This window comes from Pseudophryne corroboree, unplaced genomic scaffold (assembly GCF_028390025.1).
Source record: "Pseudophryne corroboree isolate aPseCor3 unplaced genomic scaffold, aPseCor3.hap2 scaffold_861, whole genome shotgun sequence".
In the NCBI taxonomy this organism is placed as follows: domain Eukaryota; kingdom Metazoa; phylum Chordata; class Amphibia; order Anura; family Myobatrachidae; genus Pseudophryne; species Pseudophryne corroboree.
Window position 1 is genome coordinate 221,694 of NW_026970440.1, and position 19,848 is coordinate 241,541.

Genomic DNA, 19,848 nt, shown 5'->3' on the forward strand with positions numbered 1-19,848 from the left:
TGACTTGGGAATGGAGTGTTGTTGACCCCCCTCCCCCCCCCTGCACCGATTGACTGGCAGAGGCGATCGCATTATCTGCAGGCGGATGCGTATGCTCTTAGCAATTTTTGCAGTTGGATTGCTTATTGCGATTGCAATCCAACCCGAATCAGGCCCTATTACCTATCACAATGCACTGCGGGTAGTACAATATGGGGTTAATATAGGAGAAAAACCCCCAGAGCTGTGCTCCTTAACTGTCCCTGGTGGCTAGTGGAGCAGCTGCCCAGTAATCAGTGTCCACGCCAGTGCGCACACGGCCCGCCCCCTACAGCCACGCTGGATCACAGTATAAAGCGGGCACAGAAGACCCTTACCACCCTTTCATCAGCGGCCTCGTGATCCCGGAGGGCGGTGTGTGTGTGACTGACCTTAGGAAGAAACCGGAGCCTCCGCTGCAGTGACCCAGCAACCGGGGCACTGGAGTATACTGTGCCGCTGGGAGTGATGGAGCTGCAGTAAATATGTCTATTAGACCTAGCCTGCTGCAGCCCTTGTAGATTCTTATTAAAAAAGTTCTTCTTTTCTTGTCAAAATTAATAGCTAAGAATAGGATGCCTGAGGCAGCCCCCTGTTAAGTGGCCTGCTACTGAAGGCACCAACTACAAACTGAGCTCCCTGTTCATGGAAGCGAGGTTATAGAGGAGGGGGCGCTGAGTATCTTGTGAACAGTCAAAAGCTTTGAGCTTGTTGGTGCCTCAGATCAAGATCCTACTCTACACCCCAATATGAATCCTTGTGGAGTCCAGTGTACCCCACAGAAGAAAAAAATGTGTCACAACCATTGGCAGCAACATAAGAATAGCTGCTGATGGGCACAATTGAGAAAGGAAGGGGGAAAACATTTGAATCCAGCACATATATGTAATTCGAATATGTAATTTGCACCTTCCTACTTTAAAATGTAATGGATGAACCTCACCCTGTGAGAACTATCTTCATGATCAAGAGATCTCATATGCAAGATAAGTATGTGTTGGGATAGGGCTGTGGAGGGCGGCTGCTCGGGCACACCCCCGTCAAGTTAAGGAGATTCAACTGAGGAAGCACAAGGGAACTCTCATCTGGGGACAACAACTGCAGGGAGAACACATTTTCAGATGAATGTGGGAGGGCAGAAGGCTGCCTAATACTGAAGCACCCCCAAACAACAAACCAAATGCAACAACTAGTGCAAGCATTCCTGGGGGAAGGCCTGCAGCAGATGGATCCAATAACAGCTCCAGAGTTGCTCTACAAGACAAGTAAAAGGGTGTGAGCCCTGCAGCACCACCTGTACTTTGCATACACACATATAGGACAGCATCTCTTATATGCCCCAGGGTCAATAAAATAGTATCCTTATCTAGGGTATCCATCCCCTCAGATAAGGTATCCGTCCATGCTGCTACAGCACTACACACCCAGGCCGACGCAATTGCCGGTCTGAGTAAGGTACCCGAATGTGTATAAATGGACTTCAGGGTTATCTCCTGTTTGCGGTCAGCAGACTCTTTGAGGGTAGCCGTATCCTGGGACGGGAGGGCTACCTTCTTGGATAAGCGTGTTAATGCTTTGTCCACCCTAGGGGAGGATTCCCATCTTAACCTATCCATTGATGGGAAAGGATACGCCATAAGAATCCTTCTGGAAATCTGCAGTCTTTTATCTGGAGATTCCCAAGCTTTTTCACATAACTCGTTCAGCTCGTGTGAGGGGGGAAAGGTTACCTCAGGCTTCTTTCCCTTGTACTTATGTACCCTCTTGTCAGGGACAGGGGGTTCCTCTCTGATGTGCAAAACATCTTTTATTGCCATAATCCTATATCGAATGGATTTTGCCAATTTTGGCTGTAACTTTGCATCATCGTAATCGACACTGGAGTCAGAATCCGTGTCAGTATCTGTGTCAACAATCTGGGATAGTGGGCGCTTATGAGACCCTGACAGTCCCTGCGACATAGGATCAGGCATGGGTTGAGACCCTGACTGTCCCGAAGCTTCAGCCTTGTCTAATCTTTTGTGCACTGAGTTTACACTAGCATTTAAAACATTCCACATATCCATCCAATCAGCTGTCGCAGAGACACCACATTAATTTGCTCCCGCTCCTCTCTAATATAGCCTTCTTCCTCAGACATGTCGACACACGTGTACCGACACACCACACACACAGGGAATGCTTTTTCTGAAAACAGTTTCCCCACAAGGCCCTTTGGAGAGACAGAGAGAGAGAGTATGCCAGCACACACCCCAGCGCTATATAACCCAGGAATAACACAGTAACTTAATGTTTGCCCAGTAGTGCTGCTGTATGTAATTTGCGCCGAATTATGTGCCCCCCCCCTCTTTTCAACCCTCTTGTCTACCGTGGTTTCAGCAGGCGAGAGTCTGGGGAGCTGCCTCAGCGGTGCTGTGGAGAAAAAATGGCGCTGGTGAGTGCTGAGGGAGAAGCCCCGCCCCCTCGGCGGCGGGCTTCTGTCCCGCTTAAACTGTAAAATTGGCGGGGGCTCATACATATATACAGTGCTCAGCTGTATATATGTTATATTTTTGGCAAAAAGAGGTTTATATTGCTGCCCAGGGCGCCCTGCACCCTTACAGTGACCAGAGTATGTGAGGTGTATGGGAGCAATGGCGCACAGCTGCAGTGCTGTGCGTTACTTCAGTGAAGATCATGAAGTCTTCTGCCACCGCTGAAGTCTCTTTTCTTCTCATACTCACCCGGCTTCTATCTTCCGGCTCTGCGAGGGGGACGGCGGCGCGGCTCTGGGACGGACGGTGAGGGTGAGATCCTGCGTACCAATCCCGCTGGAGCTAATGGTGTCCAGTAGCCTAAGAAGCAGGACCTTGCAACTCAGAGAGTAGGGCTGCTTCTCTCCCCTCAGTCCCTCGATGCAGGGAGTCTGTTGCCAGCAGTGCTCCCTGAAAATTAAAAACCTAACAAAATACTTTCTGTCAGAAAGCTCAGGAGAGCTCCTGAAAAGCACACAGTTTCCACTGGGCACAGTATCAAACTGAGGTATGGAGTAGGGGCATAGAGGGAGGAGCCTCTGCACACCCAGAACTAAAGTCTTTCTTAAAGTGCCCATGTCTCCTGCGGAGCCCGTCTATCCCCATGGTCCTTACAGAGTCCCCAGCATCCTCTAGGACGTTAGAGAAAATAGGATTTTAATACCTACCGGTAAATCCTTTTCTCTTAGTCCGTAGAGGATGCTTGGCACCCGTCCCAGTGCGTACTGTGTCTGCAGTTATTAAATGGCCCTTAACTCCAGAACATTTATGTGGAGACAACTTTCCCGACTTGACCATCTTCCTTGGATGTTTTCCCCCTGTGTGACTGCTCCCCAGCCTCGGAGGGTTGCATCCGTGGTCCCTAGGATCCAGTCCTGGATCCCGAACCATCGCCCCTCTAGGAGGTGAGAACTGTGCAGCCGCCAATGGAGTGATATTCTGGTCTTGGAAGACAGGATTATCCTCCGGTGCATGTGTAGGTGGGATCCGGACAACTTGTCCAACAGGTCCCACTGGAACACTCTAGCATGGAACCTGCCAAACTGAATGGCCTCGTAGGCCGCAACCATCTTCCCCAGCAACCGAATGCATAGATGGATTAACACTCTTGCTGGTTTCAGAATTTGTTTGACCAGACTCTGGATCTCCATAGCCTTTCCACTGGAAGAAAACCTCTTCTGTGTCCAGTATCACTCCCAAAAACAACAACCGCGTCATTGGGACCAACTGCGATTTTGGCAAGTTTAGGAGCCAACCATGTTGTTGAAGAACGGTCAGGGAGAGTGCAATGTTTGCAACAACTGGTCCCTGGGTCTCGCCTTTATCAAGAGATCATCCAAGTATGGGATAATTGTGACTCCTTGCTTGCGAAGGAGAACCATCATTTCCGCCATCACCCTGGTGAAAATCCTCGGAGCCGTGGACAGACCAAACGGCAACGTCTGAAATTTGGTTTTGACAATACTGAATTGCAAACCTCAGGTAGCTTGATGCAGTGGCTAAACGGAACATGTAAGTAGGCATCCTTATGTCTACCAAAACCATGAAATCTCCTTCCTCCGGACTGGAGATCCCTACCCTGAGAGATTCCATCTTGAAATTGAATTTCTTTAGGTAGAAATTGAGGGATTTCAGATTTCAGATTGGTCTGACTGAGCCTTCCGGCTTCGGGACCACGAAGAGGCTTGAATAAAAGCCTTCTCCCTGCTGACTAAGGCCGATTTGAACAATCGGTGAGGGGGAACGTCTTGAAACCCCAGTTTGTACCCTTGGGACACTATTTGTAAAACCCACGAGTCCAGGTCCAAATTAATCCAGAACTGACTGAAGTGTTTTAGACGTGCCCCCACTGGTGTGGGCTCCTGCAAGAGAGCCCCAGCGTCATGCAGTGGATTTGGCAGAAGCAGAGGACGATCTCTGCTCCTGCGATCTTGAAGAGGCTACAGACCTCTTCCCTCTTCTCCTTCCTCTACCTGCAAAGAAAGGGGAATCTTAACTTCTTGCATATCTATTGGGCCAAAATGACTGCGTTAGATAATGATGCGTCTTCATCCGTTGAGAGGGAACATAGGGCAAGAAGGTTGACTTACCTGCGGGAGCTGCCGAGATCAAATTAACTAGGCCGTCGCCAAACAAGGCTTCACCTTCATAGGGAAGAAACTCCCTTTCTTCTTGGAGTCAGCATCAGCATTCCCTTGGTGAATCCACAATGCCCTCCTATCCGAGACTGCCATGAAATTGGCCCGTGAACTCAAGAGTCCAATATCCCTTGCAGTCTCACACTGGTTGAGAAATCCCCTGCAGAATCTTGGAGATCCGTCAAATTTTGCTGGCGTTGGAAGATGAAGACGTGGAGCAGAAATGGGTAAGGTGGGTGGGGTTATAGCTGGAGTCACTGTGGTTGACGCACCAGACGCGCCTGATCCACGGAGAGTTGTCTGAATCCCATCCAGCCGAGTAGAGAGATCCTGGAGACAGCGGATGATGTGGCCCTGTGCAGCCTCCTGATGTTCTAGTCGGGCTGCCAGTTCTTGCATCAGCCTGGCAATGGGTGAGCCTTGCCCTGGGAGAAGCAACTTCATGATCATAGTATCTCACCTGGCAGGTGAGATGAACATGGGAGGGTAGAAGGCTGCCTAATACTGAAGCACCCCCAAACAACAAACCAAATGCAACAACTAGTAAAAGCATTCCTGGGAGAAGGTCTGCAGAAGACGGATTTGCATACGGTGATGTCATCCAAGCAGTGGGCCAAAGTTGGCTGGAACCCTCATCTGCATATGAAAAGAGAAAAGGGTTATGCAGGGCATGGCGGCCTTTTGCGGCGCTTGGATGACCCCTAGTTCGCATTAAACACCTCCACCCTCCTTCGGTGTGGGGCTCATGTTGGCTATGCCCCAGCCCCTGAAGCATTCAAGCTGATTTCTTGCAGCAGCTGGGCACTGTAACAGCTCCAGAGCTGCTCTGTAAGGCAAGTAAAAAGGTGTGGGCCCTGCAGCACTACCTGTAGTTCGCATTGTGCGTTGGAAGGCACAAAGTAAGCAGACGGGAGAAGTTAGGATAGTGCGCAAGGGCATAGAAGGGAGCGGCTCAAGAAAAGAGAAGTGGAAACAGACAGCAAACTATTATCCAAGTACGGGATAATTGTGACTCCTTGCTTGCGAAGGAGAACCATCATTTCCGCCATCACCCTGGTGAAAATCCTCGGAGCCGTGGACAGACCAAATGGCAACGTCTGAAATTAGTAATGACAATCCTGAATTGCAAACCTCAGGTAGCTTGATGCAGTGGCTAAATGGGAACATGTAAGTAGGCATCCTTTAAGTTTACCAAAACCATGAAATCTCCTTCCTCCGGACTGGAGATCACTACCGTGAGAGATTCCATCTTGAAATTGAATTTCTTTAGGTAGAAATTGAGGGATTTCAGATTTCAGATTGGTCTGACTGAGCCGTCCGGCTTCGGGACCACGAAGTGGCTTGAATAAAAACCTTCTCCCTGCTGTCTAAGGCTGATTTGAACAATCGGTGAGGGGGAACGTCTTGAAACCCCAGTTTGTACCCTTGGGACACTATTTATAAAACCCACGAGTCCAGGTCCGAATGAATCCAGAACTGACTGAAGAGTTTTAGACGTGCCCCCACTGGTGCGGGCTCCTGCAAGAAAGCCCTAGCGTCATGCAGTTGATTTGGCAGAAGCAGAGGACAATCTCTGCTCCTGCAATCTTGAAGAGGCTACAGACCTCTTCCCTCTTCTTCTTCCTCTACCTGCAAAGAAAGGGGAATCTTAACTTCTTGCATATCTATTGGGCCGAAATGACTGCATCAGATAATGATGCGTCTTTATCCGTTGAGAGGGAACATAGTGCAAGAAGGTTGACTTACCTGCGGGAGCTGCCGAGATCAAATTAACTAGGCCGTCGCCAAACAAGGCTTCACCTTCATAGGGAAGAGACTCCCTTTCTTCTTGGAGTCAGTATCAGCATTTCCTTGGTGAATCCAGATATACAGGGAATGGGGGGAAGGGGATGTGTTCTGCACCAGCTATTAAATTCTAAATATTTGTATGAAGAGGCCCCAATAAATGTCCATCAGTTATATTAAATATTAATTGTAGGACGTTCGGGGGTGCTACCAGAGACAAGTAATGTTATGCAGGAAAGGAGAAGAGAAAAGAATGTCTCTTTTGCTGGCGCACAAATGATGATTTAAAAATTTACTTTTAATAAATTCGTTAAAATTGTCTAAACACGAGATAAAGTACAATAAGTTTGTATAATGTAATTACCATATATAATAAATGGAAATACATTTATTAATATCAAGGTTCGCTACCTGTGTTGTGTCTTTATTATTGATCCAAATTGACTTTATCAATTAGTCTGATACTGAATTACTGGACACTATGTAATATTAGTTGAATGTATATTAGTAATTCACTTGACAAATGTCAGAACCTGGCAATAGTTCTACATATCATACACTTACAGCACTCTTTCCACAATATTTTCCCTTTATTCCAGATCAAATGGTATAATCCCCCACAGTAATTATTCCTGTTGTAGTATAGTACAGTATGGTTGCTGGGGACGTCTTTAATGAAAAGAGAGGGAACATCTAATGTGTCTTCTTATGGGTAAAATACTTGCAAGCTAAGTGCTATGAATAGCATCAGCATGTAGATAAATGCTGAGTGTTAGGTGAGTAATGCAGATAAATAGGGATATCTAATAATTCTATAGAATAGTGGGTGAATTATTAGATATCCCTATTTATCTGCACCTCTAAGCACACTATTTGACTGTCCACACCCTGCTGTGCCTATTACCCATCTCCTCCACCACCCTCAACACTGACCCACACATCATTCACCCACAAAGATACAATAAAGGTAGTTTGGATAAATTAGCTAAATGAAATGGATTTAACCAATTTATCTAAATGACCATTTTTGGATGTTTTCCAGTGTATGGGAGCAAATGGTCAATTGTCATTTGCTGCCACATATTAGCATAATTTTGTTTCAACTAGAAAAAAAAATTGGACAGATAATCTAAGTGTGGATCCAGTTTAATGCTGATTTCAGAGCCAACTATAGACTTGATTGAGGTACTGTGTCCCCGGTACCAAATACCAATTAAAATAATATTGTGAGGTGTTCAAAAAAGACTGAAAATGAGTGGAAATTATGGTTATTGAGGTTAATAATACTATGGGATCAAAATGACCCCCAAATTCTATGATTTAAGCTGTTTTTTAGGGTTTTTTGAAAAAAACACCCGAATCCAAAACACACCCGAATCCGACAAAAAAATTTCGGTGAGGTTTTGCCAAAACGCGTCCGAACCCAAAACACGGCCGCGGAACCGAACCCAAAACCCGAAAAATTTCCGGTGCACATCACTACTTAATTAGAACTTCAGTCAATGTGAATTAATTATTGGACTCAACCATGGTTATCCTTAAAACCCAGGGGTCTATTTAAGATCGATCTTAATCGATGTTGGGCTTCCAGGTTGAAAAAAACACACATTTACTAACATTTTAAAATTTATATAAAAAATCATCTGTTCGTAAATGCAGTGCACATGGTTTTGCCCAACTGCTAACAAAATTCCTGCTGCGATCAACTTGGAATTACCCCCATCGATTGATGTTTTCACACTGCTCGTTCCAACCCCAAAAACTATGAAGAGGATGGGGGCATATACGCAGGGTCCATCCTGTGCATGTGCCTACATTTTCTCCGGGTGCTCCGCAGAAAATGCGAATGCCTCTGCCTGTCAATCAATAGAGGGCGTACCTTCGCAGGTATATCGCGATCATGAGCCATGTCTCCCATTTTTGTCATTATAGGTGCTCTGTGAGCTGCTGACCATACCCCAGCCCCTCTGTCTCCCGTGAATAGACATTGGGGCTTATTCAGACCAGATCGCTTCAATTTATTTTCACCCAGCGGGCAATCAGGTCTGCACTGCACATGCGTATGCGCCACAATGCGTAGGTGCGACGGTCCGGAGATCACAAGAAGATTGACAAGAAGAGGGTGTTTGTGTGGGTGGCAACTGAATGTTTCTAGGGAGTGTCCGGAAAAACACTGGAGGGACCCGGCGTTTTGTGGGAGGATTTGTGACGTCACCTCAATGGCTGAGTAAGTGCTGAGCTGTGCAGCTCTTGTGCACATGTGATCACACACCTGCACAGCAAATTTTCCCTTCCGCTGTAGGCGGCAACCACCTGATCACAGGGATGCAAAAAACACACCCTAGCGATTACCCACAATGTGCATATTTGCAGAGCAACAAGCTACAGGGAGCCTTCCACCCCCCCCTTCCCCATGACTATGGGACACTGGGGGGGGGGGGGGTTATTTGGGTTAGCTGGACATTCCCAAAAAAAGTGACTGTCCTGCAAAAATTGGGTTAGTTTGGAGGTATGTGCAAATACATTTATTGTTTTGCATGCAGGGTAAATACTGGCTTCTTTGACATTTAGCCACAAATGCTGCACCGTTGAATTACAGTATTACACTGCAATTAACAGTTATGCTAGGACATTCCTTCTCCCAAAATCTACCTCTCTCTGCATGTTACATCTGTCCCACAGTGGCGTGCGGTGAGGTCAGTGGCTAGTGAGGCACTACAGCCATAATGTCCGCCGAATCCTGCCGATGACCCTTAGCCAATGCCCGCTACTGCCTCTGAGCCGATACCCACTGCCACCGCCAATGGCTTACAAACTCTCCCACAATCAACTGACCCAGCCCTCCACCACTAATTTCTATATCAGTCCGATGCCGCCAATGCCCGCTGCCTGCCTGCTCATTGTTCTTGTGATATATTATAAATTTTTAAAGAAAAAAAAATGAGTGTTTGGGACTGGGAAGGGTGAGGGAGGAGGACATGAATGCAATTTTGTTGTCCAGGGCTTCCATTAACTTAAAGGAGAAGGGTCTGAATGGGTTAAAAAAAATGTGTGCGGTCCCCCCTCCTTAGTATAACCAGCCTCTTTGAGCCGGTCCTGGTTATTTAAATACTTGGGGAAAAATTGGACAGAGGTTCCCCGTATTTAGACAACCAGCACCGGGCTCTTAGACGGGTCCTGGTTCCAAAAAATACGTGGGACAAAAGATGTAGGGGTCCCCCATATTTTTAAAACCAGCACCGGGCTCCACTAGCCAGAGAGAGAATGCCACAGCCAGGGGACACTTTTATGTAGGTCCCTGCGGCCCTGGCATTACCCCTCCAACTAGTCACCCCTGGCCGGGGTTCCCTGGAGGAGTGGGGATCCCTTAAATCAAGAGGTTCCTCCCCTCGAGGCACCCAAGGGCCAGGGGTGAAGCCCGAGGCTGTCCCCAGCACCCCTGTGTGGTGGGTGCCGGGCTGATAGCCATATGTGTAAAAAAAGAATATTGTTTTTTTGTTGTGGAACTACAAGGCCCAGCAAGCCTCCCCCACTTGCTGGTACTTGGAGAACCTCAAGTACCAGCAGGCGGGGAAATAACGGGCTCGCTGGTACCTGTAGTTCTACAACAACAAAAAATACCCAAATAAAAACACAAACACACACACCGTGACAGTAAAATTATTGAGACAGGCTGTAGCATGTGGATGCATGTAACCCTATAAAAGTGATGGATTGGGTGACTATTACAATACCCACTGTTGCTGTCTGAAAAATGATGGATATATAGATTGCTCTGCCGAGATATGTTTTTTTTCTAAAATGCACCACAGGTATGGATGGATAGTATACTTGACGACACAGAGGTAGGTAGAGCAGTGGCCTACTGTACCGTACTGCTATATAATATATTATTTATTATTATTATCCTTTATTTATATGGCGCCACAAGGGTTCCGCAGCACCAAATTACAGAGTACATAAACAAATAATCAAACAGGAAAACAGCAACTTACAGTTGATGACAATATAGGACAAGTACAGGGTAAATAAACATAGCTACATCAGCAGATGACACTGGAATAAGTATCAGGTGGCAGAAGACTGCTGGATTTGGTGCAGCTGAAGATTATTAAAGTAAGAAAAGAGTAAGCACATGAGGGAAGAGGGCCCTGCTCATGAGAGCTTACATTCTAAAGGGGAGGGGTAGACAGACAGGGGTGAGACAGATGGGGTACATAGAGAGCGTGGAACAGAGGTTTAGGATGAGATTTGGCTGGGTTTGGTGAAGAAGTGGGTCTTGAGAGCCCATTTGAAGTTTTGTAGAGAGGTGGAGAGTCTGAGGGGGAGAGGTAGGGAATTCCAGAGAAGTGGTGCAGCACGTGAAAAATCTTGGAGGTAGGAGTGGGAGGAAGTAATCCGTAGGCAGGAGAGTCGGCGTGCATTAGCAGAGCGAAGAGGACGGGTGGGAGTGTAAAGCGAGATAAGATCAGAGATGTAGATGGGAGAGGAGTGGGTGAGGGTTTTGTAAGCAAGTGTGAGAAGCTTGAAATGGATTCTGAAAGGGAAGGGGAGCCAGTGAAGGACTAGTAAGAGAGGAGAGGTGGACGTAGTGCATTTGGTGAGGAAAATTAGCCGGGCAGCAGCATTGAGGATAGATTGGAGTGGAGAGAGGTATTTGTCAGGAATGCCAGTCAGGAGGAGATTACAGTAGTCCAGTCTGGAGATGACCAGTGAGTGGATAAGAGTCTTAGTAGCATCCTGGGTCAGAAAGGGTCTGATCCTGGAAATATTTTTTAGATGAAAACGGCAGGTTTGTGAGAGGTGCTGAATGTGTGGTTTGAAGGAGAGGGAGGAGTCAAGGATTACTCCAAGACAGCGCACTTGGGGGGTAGAGGAGATAGTAGTGCCATCAATAGATAATGAGATTGTAGGAGGTGAGGTTATGCGGGAGGGAGGGAAGATGATCAGCTCGGTCTTAGACATGTTAAGTTTAAGAAAGAGCTGGGACATCCAGGAAGAGATAGCAGAGACAGTTGGAGATACGAGTGAGGAGAGTAGGGGAGAGGTCTGGAGAGGAAAGATAGATTTGAGTGTCATCAGCATAGAGATGATATTGGAAACCAAAAGAACTAATGAGCTTACCTAGTGAGGACGTATAGAGAGAGAAGAGGACCAAGGACAGAACCTTGGGGTACCCCTACAGTTAGTGGAAGTGAGGGGGAGGTGGAGTCATGAGAGGAGATAGAGAATGAACGGTCAGAAAGGTAGGACGACAACCAAGAGAGGGCAGTGTTACGCAGACCAATGGAGTGAAGGATTTGCAGTAGGAGAGGATGGTCCACAGTGTCAAAAGCAGCAGAGAGATCAAGTAGAATAAGTAGAGAGTAGTGTCCCTTAGATTTAGCAGCATGGAGGTCATTGCATACTTTTGTAAGGGCAGTTTCAGTGGAGTGGAGAGGACGGAAGCCAGACTGGAATGGGTCAAGCAGTGAGTGTGAGGAAAGAAAGGAAGTAAGGCGGTTGTAGACAATACGCTCAAGGAGTTTGGAGGCAAAAGGGAGAAGAGAGATGGGTCGGTAGTTAAAGAGAGAGTTTGGATCAAGGGTAGGTTTTTTAAGAATAGGAGAGATGAGAGCGTGCTTGAAGGCAGAGGGGACAGTGCCTGATGAGAGGGAGAGATTGAGAAGGTGGGAAAGATGTGAACAAGCAGAAGAAGAGATGTGGCAGAGGAGGCGGGGGGGTTAGGGTCAAGTGGGGAGGTGGTGAGGGAACAGGAACGAATGAGGGCCATGACTTCCTCTCCAGATGCATGGGAGAAAGATGACAGAGTTGGTGCGAGGGATGGGGAGGGTTGGTAAGGGATGGGAGAAGGCTGGTTTCTGATAGTCTGGTGTGATGTGATGTCCTGACGTATGGAGTCAATTTTGGATGTGAAGTAAGTGGCAAAGTCAAGAGCAGAGAGTGAGGAAGGGAGATGAGGTGGAGGTGGGCAGAGGAGTGAGTTGAGAGTGGCAAAGAGGCGCCGGGGGTTGGAAGACTGGGAGGAGATGAGGTTCTTGAAGTATGACTGTTTAGCAAGAGAAAGGGCAGCACTGAAGGATGAGAGCATAAGTTTGAAATGGAGGAAGTCTGCCTTAGAGCGTGATTTCCTCCAGTGTCGCTCAGCAGTACGTGAGCATTTTTGCAGATATCTGGTGCATTTGGTGTGCCAGGGTTGAGGTGTTAATTTGCGAGGGTGAACAGTGGTTGGTGGAGCAACAGAGTCAAGAGCAGAAGTAAGGGAAGCATTGTATGTGGAAGTGGCTTGTTCAGGGCATGAGAGAGAGAGAGAATAGGAGAGAGAAGTGAGTCAAACAGGGAGGAAAGGAATGTGGTGTCAATAGCTTCAATGTTACGCTTAGTGATGGTAGCCTTAGGAGGTTGAGATGGGGAAGTCGAGAGAGATAGGTTGAAGGAGAGCAGGTGGTGGTCAGAGAGGGGAAATGGGGAGTTGGAAAAATCAGAAATATCACAGCGGTGAGTGAAGACCAGATCCAGTGAGCTCCCATTCACATGGGAGGGTGAGGAGGTCCACTGGGAGAGACCAAGTGAAGAGGTGAGGTTAAGGAGTTTAGAGGCAGGGGATTGTGTGGGGATGTCAATAGGGATGTTGAAATCGCCTAGGATAATGGTGGGAATGTCAGAAGAGAGGAAGTGAGGAAGCCAGGAAGCAAAGTTGTCGATGAATTTGGAAGCAGTGCCAGGGGGGCGGTAAATGACAGCTACTCTAAGATGGACTGGTTGGAAGAGACATATGGAGTGGACCTCAAATGTAGATAATATAAGGGATGGTTCTGGTGGTATGAGTTGGTAGGAGTAACTAGAAGGTAAAAGGACCCCAACACCACCCCCATGGCGACCCCCAGGTCGGGGGGTGTGTGTGAATGTAAGGCCCCCAGCAGAGAGAGCAGCAGCAGAAGTAGTGTCAGAGGGCGTAATCCAAGTTTCAGTAATGGCTAGTAGGTGTAGGGAGTTGGAAATGAAAAGGTCATGAGTGGGGACCAGTTTGTTACAAACGGATCTGGCATTCCAGAGGGCACAGGATAGGGGGTATGAGTTTGTGGGAGAGATGTGAATTAGATTTTCAGGGTTGCTGTAGCGATGAGGTGGGATTAACTTTGAGGGCAGGGATGAGAGAGTAGTGATGGTACGGGTGCCTGAGATAGGAGGGGAAACTGCAGGAGGTGGGCAGGGAGGGAGGTCAGTGTGATGTGGATGGGGTGTGGGGAGGTGACAGGGAAGGGAGAGAGGGAGCAGGGCTGAGTTGTGGGGTAGCAGGACCATGGGGCAGAGGTGAATGAAAGTGGGGTAACAGGAAAGGTGGGGGAAGGAAACAGAGGGATGGAGGGGAGACAGAGGAGGAGGTGGAGGAGACTAGGGGGGAAGGATAAAGATACATTATTAGGTAGACACTGAGTGATGTGGGGAGTATAAGAAAGCATTCACATAGTGTTAAGTAGGTAAATAGGTTGAGGGAAAGTGGAAGTAGGAGAGGAGACTGTAAGGGAATCCGAGCAGAAGAATTGTAGAAATGCAGGTGAGAAAAGCAGTGTAGGCTCAAGGGGTGTAGATTTAGTATGAAATGAGTCAAAAGCGTAGATAAAGTGGGTGCAGAAATGTATTTGGAGTGTAAGAAATGAAAGGATTGTGAGAGGTTTAAGAAGCAATGGTAATTATGTTAGATGTTTTAAGTGTTTGCAGGTAAAATTGCATTGGTGCAGCTGTGCTTAAAAAACAAAATTACAATAATACAGATACAGGCATTTGTAGGTGAAATGGATGGTTTATGAAATGTCCAAGTAAGGTAGTTCTGTGCTATGTAATCAGATGCAACAATCAGGAGGTGAGTGATCTGAGGAGTAAGTGACTCACATTTGTTATTAGTTCTTCAGTTTTCTTTGTTTTGTTAGATTGGTGTGCTTCTGTTTTCCTTCTTTTTTCACTTCGATTGAACGCTAATTGAACACTGCTGTTATGTGTCAATTTTATCACGCTTTTATAAAAATGCACGCTTAGATCAATAAATGCACAGCCAAATGGCTTTGCACAGCCTACACCATTGGACTTTAGTAGAAGACTATTACAAGTGAAACCAATAATTGAAATCTGTAACCACACCCCACCCCCTCAAATGCCAGGCAATAAATTACCTTAAAAACAACAACCAGGCATTCCACAAAGATTAAACTGGGTCTATATCATTCAAAACTTTAAAAAAGTACTTCAAAATAACATACTATGCAATAATGTTTCAATTTGCATTACCCAGCAGAATTAGCTTTGCATATATAGATATAGTGCAGCAGAATAGATTGGTGGTTGTAGTCAATTGTAATTACCCAGCAGAATTAGCTTTGCATATATAGATATAGTGCAGCAGAATAGATTGGTGGTTGTAGTCAATTGTAATTACCTGTAGGTGACAAGAAGAGAAGAAACGTCAATTCACAATCGATATCAGCTGAAGATAAATTAACGCTGATTGAACGCTGCGTTGTGTCAATTTTATCACGCTTTGATAAAAATGCATGCTTAGATCAATAAATGCACAGCCAAACAGCTTTGCACATCCTACACCATTGGACTTAAGTAGAAGTCTGGTGGTCAGCAAAATTTTGCACTGTCCTCCTACTATATATAGTGCGCACAACTACTAAAATACACCACAGGTATGGATGGATAGTATACTTGACGACAGAGGTAGGTAGAGCAGTGGCCTACTGTACCGTATTGCTATATATTATATACTGGTGGTCAGCAAAATTCTGCCCTGTCCTCCTACTATATATACTGCGCACAACTACTAAAATACACCACAGGTATGGATGGATAGTATACTTGACGACACAGAGGTAGGTAGAGCAGTGGCCTACTGTACTGTACTGCTATATATTATATACTGGTGGTCAGCAAAATTCTGCCCTGTCCTCATACTATATAATACAATGCAGCACAGATATGGAGCATTTTTCAGGCAGAGAACGTAGATATTTTCAGCACACTGAGCACAGATATTTGCAAGCACACTGAGCACAGATATTTGCAGCACACTGAACACAGAAACTGAGAAAACGCTGCACGTCCTCTCCCTATCATCTCCAATGCACAAGTGAAAATGGTGGCGACTCGTGGCTCCTTACATAGAATAGAATAGCTGCTGACGGGCACGATTGAGGGAGGAAAGGGACATTTGAATCCAGCCCATAGATGCAATGTGAATATGTAATTTGTACCTTCCTATCTTAAAATGTATATACAGTGTATATGTCACAACTGAGGGCCTGAGCTGACTGGAGGCAGCCTCAGTTGTAGGGGCTGAGGTGTAGTGGAACCTGGGAGGTTGTATCAGACCCCTGGACATGTAAGTTAAATGTAGAAGAATTGCCCGAAGGCGTGCCCACGACAACCAGGATAAAAGTCAATGATGTTTATTTTGACAAACTCCATGCATCACAGCAGTAATAAAAGAGAAACATAAAATCAGCAGAGAAATAATACAGTTCCTGGGTACTACAGGAGGACAAGGACCACAGGGCTCTGGTAGTATGAGACAGTTCTTATTATCTTCTAGTTGGAAAGTCCTTACCAGGCCCGACTGTAGCAATGGAGATAGCCCAGGATCATACTAGCTGGTGTTCCAGGAAAAGCTGGGCTGCTGTGGATAAAATGGCTGCTGTGGGTACTGGCTGAAACCAAACTGATGTAAGCACGGAGTGGATTGCTGGATGGAACCAGCCAAATAATAAATGAAGCTTGAGAGCGATGAAATATGATTGATATATGGCGTTTGAGAGCGGTGAAATAATAGTGCCGGTGGTGAGTGGTAATCTGCGGAAATGATACCGGCACTTTAAGAAGAGCTGATCTCTGCTGGAAGCTAGGCTGGAAGCAGGTAAATCTGTAACTGGAAACAGATGAGTCCCAGAGGACTGGAGAGTCAGGCTGCACCGCAGGTGGTAGACTAGAGCGGGTCTCTTTAGTGGAGGTTTGGAGATGGTAACTGGAACCTGGAAAACAACCACGGGAGAGAGACAAACTGGAACTAGGTTTGACAACCAAATCACTGACGCCTTCCTTGCTCAGGCACAGAATACTTATACCTGCAGCAAGGAAGGGATTGGCTAGGCAATTATGCAGATTACAATGGAAACAGCGGATTGGTGGAAATGAACAGGTGACAGAATCCAACATGGCTGCGCCCATGCAGACACTTGGAGGGAAGATTGGTTTGATAATCCATGTGGGAACTTTAACAGCAATGGCGGCGCCGGCCACAGTAAACAGGAGACGCCAGACTGATGAGTGCACATTTGAACCACGCGGGCAACAGCGGAGGCCGCGGCTGACATAAGCGCCACTCTGACATCCTGCATGCAGAAACTCAGGGATGGCGGCGGAGGCCGCGGGAGATGCCATTCAAGATGTAACATGGCGCCGCTGTGACAGCGTCTCAGAGTGACAGGAGAGGAGGCAGGAATGGGGACATCAGAATAACAGATGGGATCCGGTCCTGGAGCGCTGAGCCAGCCTTAGGAGGCATCTGAAAGGTAAGTTATGGCGTCCAGATACCCGGATCGTGACAGTATACACTAGAGGTCTTTCCGAACCCCCTAATCCTAACATTGTAATTTGCTTTAGGGCGCACCTCCAATTAGTCTAGTGTTTCTTGCTGCCTTTCCAATGAAGCAAGTTTAATTTAGTAATAGGTGAAAAACCATCCCTACAAAGGTGTTAATCAGAGACTTGGCTTTGTGGACACTTTTCAGAGAACAACTTTGTTAGCATAAAAGTAAAGCCAGAAAATGAAGAGCTGTTTAATCACTCAATTGGATTTTTTTGCCAGCATATTTCTTTTTCTCTGCAACCCACTGCTAAATTGTGCTTCCTAGCTGTTTTTATAAAATCACTGAATCAAATCTAACTCTGATTACATCAGAGAAGGCCAGGTACCCTACACCATAACAGGGGGTTTGAAATTTTGACTTGTCTACTTAAAGATCACCAAAATCTGATCACAAGGTCAATTACGTCCCTGGGTGGGATTGAACCACCAACCTTTTGGTTAATAGCCGAACACACTAACCGATTGCGCCACAGAGACACTTTGCAAAAAGTACATACTGACAAAGGCTAATAAGCATTTATCTAGAACGTTTCCTAGAAAAACTTTAAAAAGTCAATAATCTGGAGAGTTTTTGTAAGATGTTTCTTCCATCAACCAACGAAGAAACACATTGGTACTTTTCCATGATGAGTGAGTGCTTCAGGTTCTCTTGCACTTACATGTGCAGCAGAGTACTGCAATGGAAGCATGCTGGGCCCATAACCCAGAGGTAGGCAGATTGAAACTATCCTCTGCTATATGCATTTTTTTTTTGTTAATTAAAGTAATCCAAAACTGGGATTGATATTTTGGTTCTTTTATTTTTACTTAAAGTAATATAACTTTTACCATTTTAATTTGTTTTAATAGTATATTGACAGTATTGTTTTCTTTCAAAAATCCACTTAATTTTCTTTACCCTATTAGTAAAATGGTAATTGACAAAAAACAAACTACATTGTCACCAGAAGAGCAATACAAAATGTACAAGTGATATATTAAAATCATCTTTCCAGCTTGAATTTCAATGATGCATTGGGGCAACGATTTTGTTAGCAACATCTTCACCCTTAAATAAAGATTTTCTTAATTCCTTACCTGTGTGCTAATTAGATATCACCTTGTTTTCACATTAAACAGACTTCCACATGAGAAAGCAGCAAGGATGCAGTGGCGTTAATGTTTCCTGGTGTCAACCCGTATTATTTCAGTAGACATTGAAATGAGGATGCATCTTGCTGCCTTTCCAATGAAGCAAATTTAATTTAGTAATAGGTGAAAAACCATCCTTACAAAGGTGTTAATCAGAGACTTGGCTTTGTGGACACTTTTCAGAGAACAAATTTGTTAGCATAAAAATAAAGCCAGAAAATTAAGAGCTGTTTAATCACTCAATTGGATTTTTTTGCCAGCATATTTCTTTTTCTCTGCAACCCACTGCTAAATTGTGCTTCCTAGCTGTTTTTATAAAATCACTGAATCAAATCTAACTCTGATTACATCAGAGAAGGCCAGGTACCCTACACCATAAGAGGGGGTTTAAAATTTTGACTTGTCTACTTAAAGATTACCAAAATCTGATAACAAGGTCAATTACGTCCCTGGGTGGGAGTGAACCACCAACCTTTTGGTTTATAGCCGTACACACTAACTGATTTCGCCACAGAGACACTTTGCAAAAGTCCATACTGACAAAGGCTAATAAGCATTCATCTAAAACGTTTCCTAGAAAAACTTTAAAAAGTCAATAATCTGGAGAGTTTTTGTAAGATGTTTCTTCCATCAACCAACGAAGAAACACATTGGTACTTTCCCATGATGAGTGAGTGCTTCAGGATCTATTGCACTTACATGTGCAGCAGAGTACAGCAATGGAAGCATGCTGGGCACATAACCCAGAGGTAGGCAGATTGAAACTATCCTCTGCTATATGCATTTTTTTTTGTTAATTTAAGTAATCAAAACTGGGATTGATATTTTTGCTCTTTTATTTTTACTTAAAGTACAATAACTTTTACCATTTTAATTTGTTTTAATAGTATATTGACAGTATAGTTTTCTTTAAAAAATCCACTTAATTTTCTTTACCCTATTATTAAAAGGGTAATTGACAAAAACAAACTACATTGTCACCAGAAGAGCAATACAAAATGTACAAGTGATATATTAAAATCATCTTTCCAGCTTGAATTTCAATGATGCATTGGGGCAACGATTTTGTGAGAAACATCTTCACCCTTAAATAAAGATTTTCTTAATTCCTTACCTGTGTGCTAATTAGATATCACCTTGCAGGCCTGTTCAAGTACAATCGGACAACGCCACCACGGTAGTGTACACAAATCATCAAGGCGGCACTCGAAATTGCATAGCAAAGCTGGAAGTATCAAAAATCCTCAGTTGGGTAGAACGTCATCTGCCAGCAATATCGGCAGTGTTCATTCCCGGAGTCCTCAACTGGGAAGCGGATTTCCTCAGTCGTCAGGACGTTCACGCTGGAGAGTGGAGAGGCCGCAGCAGAAATGTCTGCACTGGTGTCAGTAGGTGACTGAGGCAGGGATGACTGGGAGATAGTGGGTGACTGAAGCATGTATGAGTGGGAGATAGTGGGTGACTGAGGCCGGGGTGACTGGGAGATAGTCAGTGACTAAGGCAGGGGTGATAGGGATATAGTGGATGACTGTGGCAGGGGTGACAGGGACAGTAGGAGACTGAGGCAGGGGTGACAGGGATAGTGGGTGACTGAGGCAGGGGTGATATGGAGATAGTG